General features: G+C 48.9%; 1 protein-coding gene and 1 long non-coding RNA gene across 2 annotated transcripts in view; both read right to left on the reverse strand.

Moving 5' to 3' along the window:
* Nucleotides 1-18,709, reverse strand: part of LOC116989179 (seizure protein 6 homolog) — a 320,057-nt gene that overhangs the window by 250,817 nt on the left and 50,531 nt on the right. The gene's annotated exons all lie outside the window — the stretch shown is intronic.
* Nucleotides 7-17,955, reverse strand: LOC116989089. The gene is made up of 3 exons (XR_004416125.1): nt 17,946-17,955; nt 7,745-7,754; nt 7-76 (listed from the first exon to the last, which is right to left on the reverse strand). It is a non-coding gene; the product is annotated as an uncharacterized LOC116989089 (long non-coding RNA).

Consider the following 18,709-nt stretch of genomic DNA (forward strand, 5'->3'; position numbering starts at 1 on the left):
TGCTGCCTGACCCGCTGAGTTCCTCCAGCACTCTGTGTCTTTTTGTGTAGTAAGCAGCCTCTGCGGTTCCTTGTCTCTACTATTTAAGGATAAAGGGGAAATTTAAGGATAAGGGGGACGTCTTTTAGGACTGAGATGAGAAAAACATTTTTCACACAGAGAGTGGTGAATCTCTGGAATTCTCTGCCACAGAAGGTAGTTGAGGCCACAGTTCATTGGCTATATTTAAGAGGGAGTTAGATGTGGCCCTTGTGGCTAAAGGGATCAGGGGGTATGGAGAGAAGGCAGGTACGGGATACTGAGTTGGATGATCAGCCATGATCATATTGAATGGTGGTGCAGGCTCGAAGGGCTGAATGGCCTACTCCTGCACCTATTTTCTATGTTTCCATGCTTCTATTTGACAGGCAGACAGTTGGACAAAAGGCATCAGATGACAAGACAAAGGAGAAATAAAAGATTGTGAAACTGCGGAATCTCTTGCTTTCGAGGATTAGTTTAGTTTAGAGATACAGCGCAGAAACAGGCCCTTCGGCCCACCGAGTCCGTGCCGACCAGCGATCCCCGCACACTCACACTATCCTACACACACTAGGGACAATTCACATTTACACCAAGCCAATTAACCTACAAACCTGCACGTCTTGGGAGCGCGGGAAGAAACTGGAGCACCCGGAGAAAACCCACGCAGGTCACGGGGAGAGCGTGCCAACTCCATACAGACAGCACCCGTAGTCAGGATGGAACCCGGGTCCCTGGCGCTGTGAGGCAGCAACTCTACCCGCTGCTCCACCGTGAGGAGTTTGAGCAACAAGAAGAATAATACTGTTAGATGAAGGAGGCGGGGAGGGGGCGGAGATTCAGAGTGCTGTAGGATTTTCACGGTCAGTGAATGGGTAAATTGCTGGGCTGGTGTGGAACAATTAACTAGGACATACTTCAGTGGAACCGAATGAAAAGGCAACTGGAACGGCGCAACAATGTGCAATGTTTTAACCTGATCAATAGGAGTTTCAGACAATGTCCTATTGTCATGCAAATTGAATGCAGACCTGCCACCTCCCTTCCAATTACCTTGTCACAAGATTGTGCTATGGAAATGTTTGTTAAAGAACTGCAGCTGCTGGAAAGGTGCTGGAGAAAACGCAGCGGGTGAGGCAGCATCTATGGAGCGAAGGAATGGGCGACGTTTCTGGTCGAGACCCTTCTTCAGGGATTAGTTTATCTTGGCATCATGTTCGGCATGGACATTGTGGGCCGAAGGGCCTGTTCCTGTGCTGTGCTGTTCGATGGTGTATTAAATCAGCATTGAGCCGGCATGTCGAGAGACCGATGAATTGATGGCGGGTTGGAATCGTTGAAGGAGTTACCAGCGGTCCCCCAGAGACCATCATCTGATCCGCCCGCGTATTCCTCCAAGCGGCGATGTCAGGAGATAATGTCGAAGGAAGGAGAATAATGAAGGCTGCACTCAGCCTGCTACTCATTTACCTTCACATTAGCTACACAGAGGTGTTGCCGCTCGGCTGAGGCCGACCAGCGGGCTGGCTAACAGCTGCATTACAATGATGCCCGCACCTCAAACAACCCCATCAATTCAGCTCGCACAGTCACATCCACATCCATGATGCCGCAACGGTAGAGACATCCAGAGTCATGTATCACATTTGACAGCTGGCTGAGCCAGAGGGGTTGGTTTCACAAGTAATGCAAAGATAGACACAAAAAGCTGGAGTAACTCAGAGGGACAGGCAGGAGCATCTCTGGAGAGAAGGAAGGGGTGATGTTTTAGGTCGAGACCCTTCTTCATAACTGGTTATGGATGGCGGGACTGTCATATGGTGAGAGAATGGAGCGGCTGGGCTTGTATACTCTGGAGTTTAGAAGGATGAGAGGATATCTTATTGAAACATAAGATTATTAAGGGTTTGGACATGCTAGAGGCAGGAAACATGTTCCCGATGTTGGGGGAGTCCAGAACCAGGGGCCACAGTTTAAGAATATGGGGTAAGCCATTTAGAACGGAGATGAGGAAACACTTTTTCAACAGAGAGTTGTGAGTCTGTGGAATTCTCTGCCTCAGAGGGCGGTGGAGGCCAGTTCTCTGGATACTTTCAAGAGAGAGCTAGATAGGGCTCTTAAAGATAGCGGAGTCAGGGGATATGGGGAGAAGGCAGGAACGGGGTACTGATTGGGGATGATCAGCCATGATCACATTGAATGGCGGTGCTGGCTCGAAGGGCTGAATGGCCTACTCCTGCACCTATTGTCTATTGAGATATAGATGGTGATGTGGAGAGATGAAGAACAATGAATGAAAGATATGCAAAAAAGTAACGAAGATAAAAGAAACAGGACATTGTCAGCTGTTTGTTGGGTATAAATGAGAAGTTAGTGTGACTTGGATGGGGGAGAGGGGGAGAGGGGGAGAGGGGGAATGTAGGCATAGATAGTAAGACTGGTGGGAGAACTGGGAAGGGGATGGAGAGAGAGGGAAAGCAAGGACTACCTGCAGTTAGAGAAGTCAATGTTCATGCCGCTGGGGTGTAAACTACCCAAGCGAAATATGAGGTGCTGCTCCTCCAATTTGCGCTGGGCCTCACTCTGATAATGGAGGAGGCCCAGGACAGAAAGGTCAGATTGGGAATGGGAGGGGGAGTTGAAGAGCTGAGTCACCGGGAGATCAGGTAGGTTAAGACGGACTGAGCGGAAGTGTTCAGTGAAGCGATCGCCGAGCCTGCGCTTGGTCTCACCGATGTAGAGACGTTGACACCTGGAACAGGAGGTGAACCTCTGCCTCCCCTCTAATGGGCTTTATCTTGCACTAGACAAAGGAATTAAATGTGACAACTCCAAGTTTGACACAAAGCTGGGTGACAGTGTGAGCTGCGATGAGGATGCCATGAGGCTGCAGAGTGACTTGGACAGGTTGGGTGAGTGGGCAGAAGCATGGCAGATGCAGTTTAATGGGGATAAATGTGAGGTTATCCAATTTGGTGGCAAGAACAGGAAGGGACAATAGACAATAGGTGCAGGAGTAGGCCATTTGGCCCTTCGAGCCAGCACCGCCTTTCAATCCCCTTGGTCCTTGGATGGAGTCGAGGGGGGAGGTAAAGGGACAGGTGTTGCATCTCCTGCGGTTGCAGGGGAAAGTACCCGGGGAGGGGGTGGTCTGGGTGGGAAGGGACGAGTTTGAGTTCCAGGCGAGGCGGAGGTTCGCTTGCACCTCCTCCAACCTCATCTCTGGGGCTGTAAGGCAGCAGCCCTACCCGCTGCGCCACCGTGCAAAACGCTGGAGTAACTCAGCGGGACAGGCAGCATCTCTGGAGAGAAGGAATGGGTGGAGTTCTGTTCTTCAGGCTGCGTCTGGTTACTCCAGTCTTTTTGAAGCATGGCGCGCAGCGAGCTGGCAGACGTGAGCAGATTCTGAGCAGCTGCCGAAACGAGGTGGATTCACTGCATGACACGTCTTGTCCAGGACTGCAGATCTAGCAGAAGGCTGCAACCACGATGAGCTCGGTCGCCCTGGGGAACTGGGCGCAGGTGCTAGAGAACCTGGCCCTGTGTCGGACAGCTGCTTGAGCGAGCATGATGCAGCACACACAGCAAATGTCACCGACAAACCTGCCACGTTCACTCTTCTTTCCAACTGCTTTTTTAAAGTTTAGTTTAGGGATACGGGGGGGCAGAAACAGGCCCTTCGGCCCACCGAGTCCGTGCCGACCAGCGATCCCCGCACGCTAACACCATCCAGCACACACTAGGGACAACTTACACCAAGCCAATTAACCTACAAACCTGTACGTTCAGACCATCGCGCAAACTAACCACCCCCCCCCCCCCCCCCTTCTGTTGAAGAAGGGTTCCAACCCAAAACGTCACCTGTTCCTTCTCTCCAGAGATGCTGTCTGGCCTGATGGTCTGCATCCCAGGGCACTTAAGGAAGTGGCTCTAGAAATCGTGGATGCATTGGTGATCATTTTCCAATGTTCTATAGATTCAGGATCAGTTCCTGTGGATTGGAGGGTAGCTAATATATCCCACTTTTTAAGTAAGGCAGGAGAGAGAAAACAGGGCATTATAGACCAGTTAGCCTGACATCGGTGGTGGGGAAGATGCTGGAGTCAATTATAAAAGATGAAATAGCCGCACATTTGGATAGCAGTAACAGGATCGGTCCGAGTCAGCATGGATTTACGATGGGGAAATCATGCTTGACTAATCTTCTGGAATTTTTTGAGGATGTAACAAGGAAAATGGACAAGGGAGAGTCAGTGGATGTAGTGTACCTGGACTTTCAGAAAGCATTTGATAAGGTCCCACATTGGAGATTAGTGGGCAAAATGAGGGCACATGGTATTGGGGGTAGAGTGCTGACATGGATAGAGAAGTGGTTGGCAGACAGGAAACAAAGAGTAGGAATTAACGGGTCCCTTTCAGAATGGCAGGCAGTGACTAGTGGGGTACCGCAAGGCTCGGCAGCTATTTACAATATACATCAATGATTTAGATGAAGAGATTACATTAGCAAATTTGCAGATGACACAAAGCTGGGTGGCAGTGTGAACTGTGAGGAGGATGCTATGAGAATGCAGGGTGACTTGGACAGATTGGGGGAGTGGGCAGATGCATGGCAGATGCAGTTTAATGTGGATAAATGTGTGGTTATCCACTTTGGTAGCAAAAACAAGAAGGCAGATTACTATCTAAATGGCGTCAAGTTGGGAAAAGGGAAGTACAACGGGATCTGGGGGTCCTTGTTCATCAGTCAATGAAAGTAAGCATGCAGGTACAGCAGGCAGTGAAGAAAGCGAATGGCATGTTGGCCTTCATAACAAGAGGAGTTCAGTATCGGAGCAAATAGGTCCTTCTGCAGTTGTATAGTGCCCTAGTGAGACCACACCTGGAGTATTGTGTGCAGTTTTGGTCCCCAAATTTGAGGAAGGACCTCCTTGCTATTGAGGGAGTGCAGCGTAGGTTTACAAGGTTAATTCCCAGGATGGCGGGACTGTCATATGCCGAGAGAATGGAGCGGCTGGGCTTGTACACTCTGGAGTTGAGAAGGATGAGGGGATATCTTATTGAAAAATATAAGATTATTAAGGGTCTGGACACGCTAGAGGCAGGAAGCATGTTGCCGATGTTGGGGGAGTCCAGAACCAGGGGCCACAGTTTAAGAATAAGGAGTAAGCCATTTAGAACGGAAATGAGGAAACACATTTTCACACAGAGTTGTGAGTCTGTGGAATTCACTGCCTCAGAGGGCGGGGGAGGCCGGTTCTCTGGATACTTTCAAGAGAGTGTTAGATAGGGCTCTTAAAAATAGCAGTCAGGGGATATGGGGAGAAGGCAGGTACAGGATACTGATTGTGGATGATCAGCCATGATCACATTAAATGGCAGTGCTGGCTCGAAGGGCCGAATGGCCTACTCCTGCACCTATTGCCTCCGCTTCTGTGCATCTTGGTGGAACCAGTCTGTTGCTGAAGGTGCTCCTACAGCACAGATCGTACGGTCTACATACAACTTGTGTCAATGGGTGATCATTGGTCGGCATGGACTCAGTGGGCCGAAGGGCCTGTTTTCGGGCTGAACCTCCAAAATAATCTATGCTCGTGCAGTGCAGAAAACATTCGGACCTAGTGGAGGATACAGAGCAAGATGTGTTACGCAAAAGTGTCATTACATTCAAAGGTAGACAAAAATGCTGGAGAAACTCAGCGGGTGCAGCAGCATCTATGGAGCGAAGGAAATAGGCAACGTTTCGGGCTGAAACCCTTCTGGAAATAGGCAACATTTCGGGCCGAAACCCTTTCGGGTTTCGGCCCGAAACGTTGCCTATTTCCTTAGCTGGGGGGCTGGGAGAAGAAAGGAAAAATGAGGAGGAGGAGCCCGAGGGCTGAGGAAGGGGAGGAGACAGCAAGGGCTAACAAAATTGGGAGAATTCAATGTTCATGCCCCCAGGATGCAGACTCCCCAAGCGGAATATGAGGTGCTGTTCCTCCAATTTCCGGTGTTGCTCGCTCTGGCCATGGAGGAGACCCAGGACAGAGAGGTCGGATGGGGAATGGGAAGGGGAGTTGAAGTGCTGAGCCACCGGGAGGTCAACGTTGGTTATTGCGGACCGAGCGTCATTATATTCAGTTGATAAGAAGTCCCTTTACCAGAGATAAGAAGGGTCTCCACCCAAAACGTCACCCATTCCTTCTCTCTGGAGATGCTGCCTGTCCCGCTGAGTCACTCCAGCTTTTTGTGTCTATGATTAACTTAAAAGCTGCTTCAAACTTAAAATCTTATCAAGAGCAGATTTTTCCAAGGGCATTTGGAACACAAAGGTCTTAAGATAACATGTACATGAAGGAACAGCAGATGCTGGTTTACACCGAAGATAGACACAAAACGCTGGAGTAACTCAGCGGGGCAGGCAGCATCTCTGGAGAGAAGGAGTGGGTGACATTTCTCTGCCACAGAAGGCAGTGGAGGCCGATTCACTGGATGGTTTCAAGAGAGAGTTGGGTTTAGCTCTCAGGGCTAACGGACTCAAGGGATATGGGGAGAAAGCAGGAGCGGGTCACTGAATTTAGATGGTTGGCTATGATCATATTGAATGGCGGTGCTGGCTCGAAGGGCCGAATGGCCCACTCCTGCACCTATTGTCTATGTTTTCGAGATACGCCATGGAAACAGGCTCTTCGGTCCAACAAGGTGGGGGCAGATATTTCAGAGGGGTTTTATCGTTTTATCAGTTATGGGGACGAGACCCTTCTTCAGATAACACTGATACGATAACATTATATGTGGATATCAGAATTTAAAATGCCAGCCTTGTGAACAACCATCTTAGAAGTAATGAAACTAATACAGTTCCGTGGGGTTTGTCCACCTGGTCTGGCTTGGAACTGGGCCTTCGTCACTGAAGACAGACAGTTCGTAAGTGATAGGAGCAGAATTAGGCCATTCAGCCCATCAAGTCTACTCCACCATTCAACCATGGCTGATCTATCTCTCCATCTCAACCCCATTCTCCTGCCTTCTCCCCGTAACCACCGACACCCGTACTAATCAAGAATCTGCCAATGCCCACCTTAAAAATATCCAGTGACACGAGTCATTTATACTCAGTAACTCGTGTTGTTGGCGTAACCTTGGCATCGTGCTCAGCATGGAGATTGTGGGCCTGTTCTTGTGCTGTTCTACAATACAATACAATATACAATACAATTCAATTTATTGTCATTTGGACCCCTTGAGGTCCAAACGAAATGTCGTTTCTGCAGCCATACATTACAAACAAATAGACCCGAGACACAACATAATTTACATAAACATCCATCACATTGCTGTGATGGAAGGCCAAATAAACTTATCTCTCCACTGCATTCTCCCCCCCGATGTCAGAGTCAAAGTCAAAGTCAAAGCCCCCGGCGGGCGATGGCGAAATGTCCCGCGGCCATTAAAGCCACGCCGGGTGATGCAAGGTTGCACACCGGGTCTTGATGTTAGAGCCCCCGGCGCGCGCTCGCAGTCCCGCAGCCATTCCAAGCCGCGCGGGGCGGTGATGTAGGCCCCGCTCCAGGAGCTCTTCAACCCCGCAACTCGGGCGGGAGAAGTCGCCGTTGCGGAAGCCCTGAAAAGCGGTCTCCCTCCAGGGACCCGCGGGCTCCTGGTGCCGTCCGCCAAACCCGCAGTTGCAGCCTCCGAATCTCCGGGGGTCGGGTCGCAGCAGCGTCCACCACAGCTCCACCCGCTCCGGACTCGGCCAGCTCCGCGACGGTGAGGTGAGTAGTCGGCACCACAGCCCCCGGTCTTCCTGTTGGAGGCTGCTCCTCGTTGCAGCCCCAACGACAACGGAGACCCGACAAAGAAAAGGTTGGGTCTCCCGTGCAGGGAGAGATTTAAAAGTTACCCCCCCCCCACACCACCCCAACCCCCCCACACACATACCCCAACAAAATAATAACAAAAACCACATAAAAACATAGACATAAAATAATAAAAACGCAGACGGACTGCAGAGGCCGCTGCTGATGAAAGTCGCGCCGCCCACCTGGTTCCATGTCCAATGTCCTCCTGGAATTAGATGCATGCATGAATGAGCGAACACCGCACACCGTCATCAAGACAAACCTCCACAAAGCAAGCGAGTGCAGGGTGAACGGCGGTGAGATGTGTAGATATCACTAGCGGCCATCGTTGCCACAGCACGCTCAATCGTCACGTGGATGCTCTTTGCGTTGCATTGCCGCTATGGGGCCAAATTGACACGTGGCTGTTAGTTGTGGTTTAGTTTAGAGATACAGCGCGGAAACAGGCCCTTCGGCCCCACCGAGTCCGCGCCGACCAGCGATCCCCGCGCACTAACGCTACCCTACACACACCAGGGACAATTTATCATTATACCAATTGACCTACAAACCTGTACGTCTTTGGCGCGTGGGAGGAAACCAAAGGTCTCAGAGAAAACCCACGCAGGTCACGGGGAGAAGGTACAGTCAAGCACCCGTGGTCAGGATTAATAATAATAATAATGGATGGGATTTATATAGCGCCTTTCTAATACTCAAGGCGCTTTACATCGCATTATTCATTCACTCCTCAGTCACACTCGGTGGTGGTAAGCTACTTCTGTAGCCACAACTGCCCTGGGGCAGACTGACGGAAGCGTGGCTGCCAATCTGCGCCTACGGCCCCTCCGACCACCACCAATCACTCACACACATTCACACACATTCACACACAGGCAAAGGTGGGTGAAGTGTCTTGCCCAAGGACACAACGACAGTATGCACTCCAAGCGGGATTCGAACCGGCCACCTTCCGGTCGCCAGCCGAACACTTAGCCCATTGTGCCTTCTGTCGTCGCGGTGAGAACGTACAAACTCCGTACAGACAAGCACCCGTGGTCAGGATTGAACCCGGGTCTCTGGCGCTGTGAGGCGGCAACTCTACCGCTGCGCCACCGTGCCGGCAAATTGAACAACAGCTATGATATAAATGTGCCAGAGACGTGTTCATGGAAAAAGAGATCTTGAGCTACTGAAGTGAATGTAGTAAACTCTGGGGAGAATCCATTGTTCACAGCTATTAGGCTCACCACGCAACAACATTTGCAACATTACAATTTCAATTCTCTCTCTGGCTCCTTTCCCTTTGGTTTCCTGAGAAACACATTGTTCCTTTGACGCTTGTGAACACTGCAAGTCACTTTGCTGGTCTTGTTAATGTCAGCATCTCTGCCCAGTATAACCCAGGGCGGCACGGTGGCACAGCAGGTAGAGTTGCTGCCTCACAGCGCCGGCGACACGGGTTCGATCCCGACCACGGGTGCTGTCTGTACGGAGTTTGTACGCTCTCACCGCGACACGCGTGGGTTTTCCCCGGGTGCTCCGGTTTCCTCCCACACTCCAAAGATTTGGAGGATTGCAGGTTAATTGGCTTCGGTAAAAATTGCAAATTGTCCCCAGTGTGTGTAGGATAGTGCTAGTGTACGGGGATCGCTGGTTGGCACAGACTCATAGAAACATAGACAATAGGTGCAGGAGTAGGCCATTCGGCCCTTCGAGCCTGCACCGCCATTCAATATGATCATGGCTGATCATCCAACTCAGTATCCTGTACCTGCCTTACCTCCATACCCCCTGATCCCTTTAGCCACAAGGGCCACATCTACCTCCCTCTTAAATATAGCCAATGAACTGTGGCCTCAACTACCTTCTGTGGCAGAGAATTCCACAGATTCACCACTCTCTGTGTGAATTTTTTTTCCCTCATCTCGGTCCTAAAAGATTTCCCCTTTATCCTTAAACTGTGACCCCTTGTCCTGGACTTCCCCAACATCGGGAACAATCTTCCTGCATCTAGCCTGTCCAACCCCTTAAGAATTTTGTAAGTTTCTATAAGATACCCCCTCAATCTTCTAAATTCTAGCGAGTACAAGCCGAGTCTATCCAGTCTTTCTTCATATGAAAGTCCTGACATCCCAGGAATCAGTCTGGTAAACCTTCTCTGTAGTCCCTCTATGGCAAGAATGTCTTTCCTCAGATTAGGAGACCAAAACTGTACGCAATACTCCAGGTGTGGTCTCACCAAGACCCTGTACAACTGCAGTAGAACCTCCCTGCTCCTATACTCAAATCCTTTTGCTATCCTCGTTTCCCCCATCTATTTCTCACATGTTTTGTATACACTTCTATAAGGTCATAAGGAGTAGGAGTAGAATTAGGCCATTCGGCCCATCAAGTCTACTCTGCCATTCAATCATGGCTGATCTATCTCTCCCTCCTAACCCCATTCTCCTGCCTTCTCCCCATAACCTCTGATCACTAATCAAGAATCACCCTCATCCTCCTGCGCTCCCACTCTGCCCAACCTCTCCCTTTAGCTCAGGCTCTCAAGTCCCGGCAACATCCTGGTAAATCCTCATCGTCCTCGACATTCCCAGTCTGGGAAAAAGGCTCCGACTGTCTACCCCATCTACTGCCTCTCGTGATTTTATAAACTCCTCCTACTCTCAACACACCGCACATTGTACTAACGTCTGTGACACCAGCAGCCCTTCAATTTACATCTCTTAGTTTCGTTCAGTTTAGAGATACAGCACGGAAACAGGCCCTTCGGCCCACCCAGTCCGTGCCGACCAGCGATCCCCGCACACTAACACCATCCCACGCACACTAGGGACAATTTCACATTCAAGCCAAGCTAATTAACCTACGAACCTGCACGTCTTTGGAGTGTGGGTGGAAACTGGAGAAACCCCATGCGGGTCACGGGGAGAACGTACAAATTCCGTACAGACAGCGCCCGTAGACGGGATCGAACGTGGGTGTCTGGCGCTATGAGGCAAGAACCGTGTCGGTCGCTTGAATGAGCCCGCATTGTAATTGTGCCAACTATTGTCCACTGGGGTCAAGGAAAGAGCATTCACGTCGATCACGGCCCAGTTTCCACCAATCTCTCCACCGCCACGCACAAGAAGCACAAGAAGCGACAAGACACACACCATTGTATGCAGATGTCGAGAAGTGTTTAAGAAGGAACTGCAGATGCTGGAAAATCGAAGGTAGACAAAAGTCCTGGAGAAACTCAGCGGGTGCAGCAGCATCTATGGAGCGAAGGAAATAGGCAACGTTTTGGGCCAGAAACCCTTCTTCAGCTCTGGCTGAACAACTAATCTTGTGTGTGGATTCGATGAGAAGAAGACTTGTCCACTGACAACAATCCAAGTTCATAAACATTCTCCCCAAACCTCCTTTAAGACACTCCGTAAAAACCCATTCTTATGCCGAGCTTTTGTTGATGCGATCCAGCCTGTAGCTGAATATCGAATTATATTTGATCAAACCGCAGAAAGACTTGGAACATTTTTCTTTTGAACAACACTTTTGATGATGCATACACAGATGTTTTTTCTTGAAGTAGCAATACAGCAGCTGTGTGTAACATCTGTCCGTGCGAACAACCATAGATCATTGTTTGCAGCACAGTAGAGACTAGGACTTGTCTGGGAGATAAAAAATGTATCTACAAGGTCTTCATTTACACAATAAAGGAGAGCTCTTTCCCATGCAAATTTCCAAGGCATCCAGTAAGAGGCACCGTGAAGATTCCATTGTTATTCCGACAACTTTATTTTAGTGGTACATCTCAAGGGCCTGTCCTACTTGCCGATTTTTTCGGTGACTGCCGGCTACGGCACTGCTTGACTACGGCCTAATAACTGCGAAAAAACTCATACTCAAATTTTGGAAAAAAGACAACAGTTCCCACAGTGAAGATGTGGATTACTGAAATGTCCGAGACACTACATTCAGGCTTGTTTTGGCTAAAAAAATTAAAACCGATGCTAGGGATGGGTGGGGGGGGGGGGGGGGGGGGGGGGGGGGTCGACGTTCTTTCCTTTCTTTAACTTCTTTTTCCTCATTCTCTCCATTTTTCTCTTTTTTTCGATTCAGGTTTCAATGTTAAAAATGAAGCTGCACAAAAATTGAATAACTGTCACGTCGATTGCCTTATTCTTGTACAATTGCTTCTAATAAAATACTTTTTTTTTTTTAAACGCTCATCGCATGTTAACCCAGCTGAAGGGCCTGTCTCCATGACGCTGGAGTTGTACGCCAAGCTCTTAATTCTTCAAAATCACAACAAAAAAAACAAAAAAAAACACGCCACAAAAAGCGTCGTTAACGTCGCGTGAAATGAAACGTAATCGCGGTGCGTGCGCCACCATTTTACCCCAAGTACCGAGCGTGTGCTCGGTCTCTCCTTCCCTTCCCCATCAATGCTCCCCCGCCATTTACTGTCAATGGTCGATCTGCCCAAGATTAAATGTAGCGCGAAATCAAGAACTAACTTTGTCTCTCACTACGCCGCGTCTACCAAGCCAAACAGTCTGCAACGTTCGACACCAGGAAACACGACAGGGTTTACAGGATTGCTCCGTCAGTTTGGCCAACGAAAAGCATCAAAAATATTACAGAAGGTGGACAAAAATGCTGGAGAGACTCAGCGGGTGGGGCAGCATCTGTGGAGCGAAGGAAATTGGTGACGTTTCGGGTCGAGACCCTTCTTCTGAAGGAGGAATAGGCGGCGTTTTGGGTAATTGCTGCCTCACCCGCTGAGTTTCTCCAGCATTTTTGGCTGCCTTCGATTTTTCCAGCATCTGCAGTTCTTTCTTAAAAATATCACAGATGTGTCCCACAGTTTGACAAACGCTTTGAGAAAATGCAGATTTTTTTTTTTTAATCAACTTTTTGCCAAGCAGACTTGAATGGAGGTGCTGGCTTGAAGGGCCATAGAAACATAAAAACATAGAAAATACTTGCACCATTCTTAAGGGGTTGGACAGGCTAGATGCAAGAAGATTGTTCTGGATTTTGGGGAAGTCCAGAACAAGGGGTCACAGTTTAAGGATAAGGGGGAAGTCTTTTCGGACCGAGATGAGGAAAAAAAAAATTTACACAGAGAGTGGTGAATCTGTGGAATTCTCTGCCACAGAAAGTAGTTGAGGCCACAGTTCATTGGCTATATTTAAGAGGGAGTTAGATGTGGCCCTTGTGGCTAAAGGGATCAGGGGGTTTGGAGAGAAGGCAGGTACAGGATACTGAGTTGGATGATCAGCCATGATCATATTGAATGGCGGTGCAGGCTCGAAGGGCCAAATGGCCTACTCCTGCACCTATTGTGTATTGTCTATAACATGGATAGGGGACCCGGGTTCCATCCCGATTACGGGTGCTGTCTGTACGGAGTTTGCACGTTCTCCCCGTGACCTGCGTGGGTTTTCGCCGGGTGCTCCGGTTTCCTCCCACACTCCAAAGACGTACAGGTTTGTAGGATAATTGGCTTTGGTATAAATGTAAATTGTCCCCAGTGTGTGTAGGGTAGTGCTAGTGTACGGGGATCGCTGGTTGGCATGGACTCAGTGGGCCAAAGGGTCTGGTTCTGCAGTGTATGTCTAAACTAAATTAAACCCTTTGTGTCTATAGAAACATAAAATTCTTAAAGAATTGGACAGGCTAGATGCAGGAAATATGTTCCCGATCTTGGGGGTGTCCAGAACCAGGGGTCGCAGTTTAAGAATAAGGAGGTTGGCCATTTTGGACTGAGATAAGGAAAAACATTTTCACTGAATGTCTGTGGAATTCTCTGCCTCAGAGGGCGGTGGAGGCAGGTTCTCTAGATGCTTTCAAGAGAGAGCTAGATAGGGCTCTTAAATCTAGATGCTAGATAGGGCTCTTAAAAATAGTGGAGTCAGGGGATATGGGGAGAAAGCAGGAACGGGGTACTGATTGAGGATGATCAGCCATGATCACATTGAATGGCGGTGCTGGCTCGAAGGGCCGAATGGCCTACTCCTGCAACTATTGTCTATTGATACAGTGTGGAAACAGGCCCTTCGGCCCACCTAGTCCGCGCCGACTAGCGATCCCTACACATTAACACTACCCTACACCCACTAGGGACAATTTACACATATGCCAAGCCAATTAACCTACAAACCTGCAAGCCTTTGGAGTGTGGGAGGAAACCGAAGATCTCGGAGGAAAACCCACGCAGGTCACGAGGAGAGCACATACAAACTCCGTACAGACAGCACCCGTAGTCAGGATCGAACCCGGGTCTCTGGCGCCGTGAGGCAGCAACTCTACCGCTGCGCCCCCCTGACCGGCCCGCAACAAAAGCTTCTCACTGTGCCTCGATACACGTGACAACAAACTAGACTAAAATGTGGAGAATTATCACGTGTTGTCAGACACTGACTTGAACCAGCAGCAGTTCAGACAGAGAATGCCTTCGCTTCCAAGAATAACATCTTAGGATTCAGTTGTCTACATCTGAAAGGAAAAGTTCCATATTACTGTCGCTGTTAAATTATTGACAAAGATCAGAGAACGGGTGGTGTTGAGAGAGTGAAATCTCCCGCGTACAAGGCAAAGACTCTCTGCCTTCACTGCCGCGTCGATCGACAGCCAAGAAGGATTTAGCAAGTTTCGCTCTTCTTATAATCCTTAAAACCGAACGGCTTTGACTATGCAACATGAGATTGGACATCAGTACAATGTTATTTTAATTCCAAAGCCATAACTGTACTCATTATATTGCCACCACAGTTCAGCATCTCCCGCTGGTTCAGCCCTTCTTTATAAAGCAATTAATTTGATGCAATTTGTTATACTGTCACTCAATTGACTGGGTCGACAGAGGAATTAAGCTGTTCCGGTTCTGCATTAAGATGTAGTCTTGCCAGTTCTCAATGCCTTTACATGTCGAGCTCCCGACTGCTGTACCTACCTGTGTTACTCTGTATTGCCCCTGTACAGCTGACTGAAGCAACAACACAACCCTTCCATTTCATTTATCCAAGAATCTAAGTGATCATTTTAGTTTAGACAATAGACAACAGGTGCAGGAGGAGGCCATTCGGCCCTTCGAGCCAGCACCGCCATTCAATGTGATCATGGCTGATCATCCCCAATCAGTGCCCCGTTCCTGCCTTCTTCCCATATCCCTTGACTCTGCTATCTTTAAGAGCTCTATCTAACTCTCTCTTGAAAGCATCCAGAGAACCGGCCTCCACTGCCTTCTGAGGCAGAGAATTCCACAGATTCACAACTCTCTGGGTGAAAAAGTTTTTCGTCACCTCCATTCTAAATGGCCTGCCCCTTATTCTTAAACTGTGGTCCCTAAACTGTTTAGATTATTATCACGTGTACCGAGGTACAGTGAAAGGCTTTCGTTGCGTGCTGACCAGCCAGCAGAAAGGCTAAAAAAGGGTCTCGACCCGAAAGATGAAGTGTAGTCGGAGATAGTAAAGGGCCTGTCTCACTTGGTGATTTTTTTGGTGACTGCCGGCATCATTGACTGACGTATCAGGTCACCGAAAAATCAGGTCACCGACACAGAGGGGAAGGAGCTGTTCCTGAGTCTGGTGGTGCGCGCCTTCAAGCTCCTGTACCTTCTGCCGGACGGGAGCGGGGAGAAAAGAAATCGAGATGACTGGATAGTAACGGGCGGTGAATCAACAGTAAGCCTCACGCAAGAACGATGGATTAAATAGGCACGTGATTTACACATTTAGATTCGTTGTGTGAACCATGATAATTCATTTTGCACGTTCTGTGAACAGTAATATTGATCGATACTGATAGATAGGTTAGAAACCGCAGAGGGAAGCAGTCCAAAACAAAAACAGGAAGCGCACAGGAGGTCTATAGATTTTGGCAGAGCAATACAAATGGAACAATGCTTCAGGCTGCATGGATCTTCACTGCTCATTGCAAATATAATGCATATGAAAATTTCAGCAGAGTTTCTTGCTAATGCTCGGAGATTACAAATTAAATCTGGAGATCTGGCTTACAGAAGTATTTTGTTCAGTTCCATTACAGTTTAGTTTATTGTCACGTGTACCGAGGTACAGTGAAAAGCTTTTGTTGTGTGTGCTGATCAGGTGAAGAAACAAGGAACTGCAGATGCTGGTTTGGGGGGGGGAAAAGGACACAAAGTGCTGGAGTAACTCAGCGGGTCAGGCAGCAGATATTACAGTTTAGATTGTCACGTGCACTGAGGTACAGTGAAAAGCTTTTGTTGCACGTTGACCAGTCAGCGGAAATGTTGATACAAGCATCTCTGGAGAACATGGATAGGTGACGTTTCGGGTCGATGCCCTTCTTCAGATTTCTTCTTTTTAGTTTGAAGAAGGGTTCTAACCCGAAACGTCACCTATCCATGTTCTCCACAGATGCTGCCTGGCCCGCTGAGTTACTCCAGCACTCTGTGAAACGTCACCTATCCATGTTCTCCAGAGATGCTGCCTGACCTGCTGAGTTACTCCAGCACTCTGTGAAACGTCACCTATCCATGTTCTCCACAGATGCTGCCTGACCCACTGAGTTACTCCAGCACTCTGTGTCATTCAGGAATGAAGATTTGCTCTTTCAAAGATCAGTCACAATTTTTAAGCCAGTTAATAGATCAAGTTGACAAAGCAGTCACAGTGAATGTTACAAAATGAATTATTGCCAACTGATGTCAAACTTGAATCCTTGCCCTTCTAACTGTAATATCATCTTATAATGTTCCAAGATTAATATCAAAGTTGAAAGGGCAATGTTTAAAGGAGATGTGCAGGCAAGTTTACTTTTACACAAAGATAGACCACAAAATGCTGGAGTAACTCAGCGGGACAGGCAGCATCTCTGAAGAGAAGGAATGGGTGACGTTTCTTCAGTCTGAAGAAGGGTCTCGACCCGAAACGTCACCCATTCCTTCTCTCCAGAGATGCTGCCTGTCCCGCTGAGTTACTCCAGCATTTTGTGTCAACCTTCGATTTAAACCAGCATCTGCAGTTCCTTCCTACACATATTTATTTTTACACAGGTGAGTGGACTGGGGACGGAGGAGGTTTACCTGAATGCCACCTGGGTTAGGGAAGGATTAGCTACAAGGGCCTGTGTCCCACTTGGCGATTTTTTTCGGCGACTGCCGGCGTCATATCAGGGTCACCAAAAAGATTTTGAACATTTCGAAATCCAGCGGCGACAAAAAAAAATGTTGCGACGCTTGAAAAAACTCCGCGCGTCGATCCGTCGTCACGCCGCGTATTTGTCGGTGACCTGATACGTCAGTCAATGTTGCCGGCAGTCGGGGACACAAATCACCAAGTGGGATAGGTTCCACAGGGAGAGAGAGTTGAATAAACTTGGGTTGGTTTCTCTGGAGTGCTGGAGGTTGAGGGGAGACTTTATGGAAGTGTATAACGTTTAGAAGTGGCAGTGGCAGGGCGGCGCGGTGGTGCAGCGGGTAGAGTCGCTGCCTTCCAGCGGCAGAGGTCCCCGGGTTCGATCCTGACCACGGCTGCTGACTGCGCTGAGTCTGAGGCGACAAAAAGCTTTCCGCTGTACCTCAGTGCACGTGGCAACAACAACAAACTAGAACTAGACCCAACTAACGAATCAATTTAAATCAATCTTTGGAATTTACATCAAAAGTCTGCTTTCCCACCACACCACCTCCTGGTCCCTCAGGTCGGCCAACTTGGGGTTGCTGAACATCCCGCGGTCTAGGCATAAGCTCAGGGGCGAACCCGCCTTTGTGGTTGCAGCTCCTAGACTGTGGAACAGCATCCCCCTTCCCATCAGAACTGCCCACTCCATCGACTCCTTTAAGTCGAGACTTAAAACTCATCTCTACTCCCAAGCCTTTCTTGACGTCCTCTGAGCGAGGGCTACATGTATGTAGTGATGTTTGTATTTAATCCATGAACCAATGTTGTTTGTTATACTATTCTTATATCAAATGTAAAGCACTTTGGGCCAACGAGAGTTGTTTTTTAAATGTGCTGGAGAAATCAAAGTGACGACTTGACTTGGTTGGAAACCGGAGCCATCAAGGCGGAGAAAACCCACGCGGTCACGGGGAGAGCGAGCAAACCTCACACACACGGACGGACAGCAGCCGAGGTCAGGATCGAACCCGGGTCTCCGGCACCCTGAGGCAGCAGTTCTACCCGCTGCACCACTGTGCCGCCCCTTGCGACTTGCAGAACCTCCTGACCTTCTGCTGGTCCTTTAAAATACAGGGAAAAAACGGTCCAGCATTTTGTCGTCTAAATCCACGTGTGGTTTCCACAAGATGCTGAAGCTATAATTAAGTTCTGACAGCGCAGAATGAGGAGCTTGTTTTGTCATGAAGATCACCGTATATTCAGCAACATAAACTCTTATTATCTCCATTAGATGTTTTCTTCATAGAAACATAGAAATTAGGTGCAGGAGTAGGCCATTCGGCCCTTCGAGCCTGCACCGCCATTCAATATGATCATGGCTGATCATCCAACTCAGTATCCCGTACCTGCCTTCTCTCCATACCCTCTGATCCCCTTAGCCACAAGGGCCACATCTAACTCCCTCTTAAATATAGCCAATGAACTGGCCTCGACTACCCTCTGTGGCAGAGAGTTCCAGAGATTCACCACTCTCTGTGTGAAAACAGAGGACATCACACTGCAGGACATCACACTGCAGTTTGATGATGTGGAGCGGCACGGTGCCGCAGCGGGTAGAGCTGCTGCCTCACAGCGCCAGAGACCCCGGGTTCCATCCTGACCACGGGTGCTGTCCATACGGAGTTTGCACGTTCTCCCCGTGAACTGCGTGGGTTTTCTCCGGGCGCTCCGGTTTCCTCCCACACTCCAAAAACGTACAGG

Source organism: Amblyraja radiata, chromosome 28 (genome assembly GCF_010909765.2).
Source record: "Amblyraja radiata isolate CabotCenter1 chromosome 28, sAmbRad1.1.pri, whole genome shotgun sequence".
NCBI lineage: Eukaryota > Metazoa > Chordata > Chondrichthyes > Rajiformes > Rajidae > Amblyraja > Amblyraja radiata.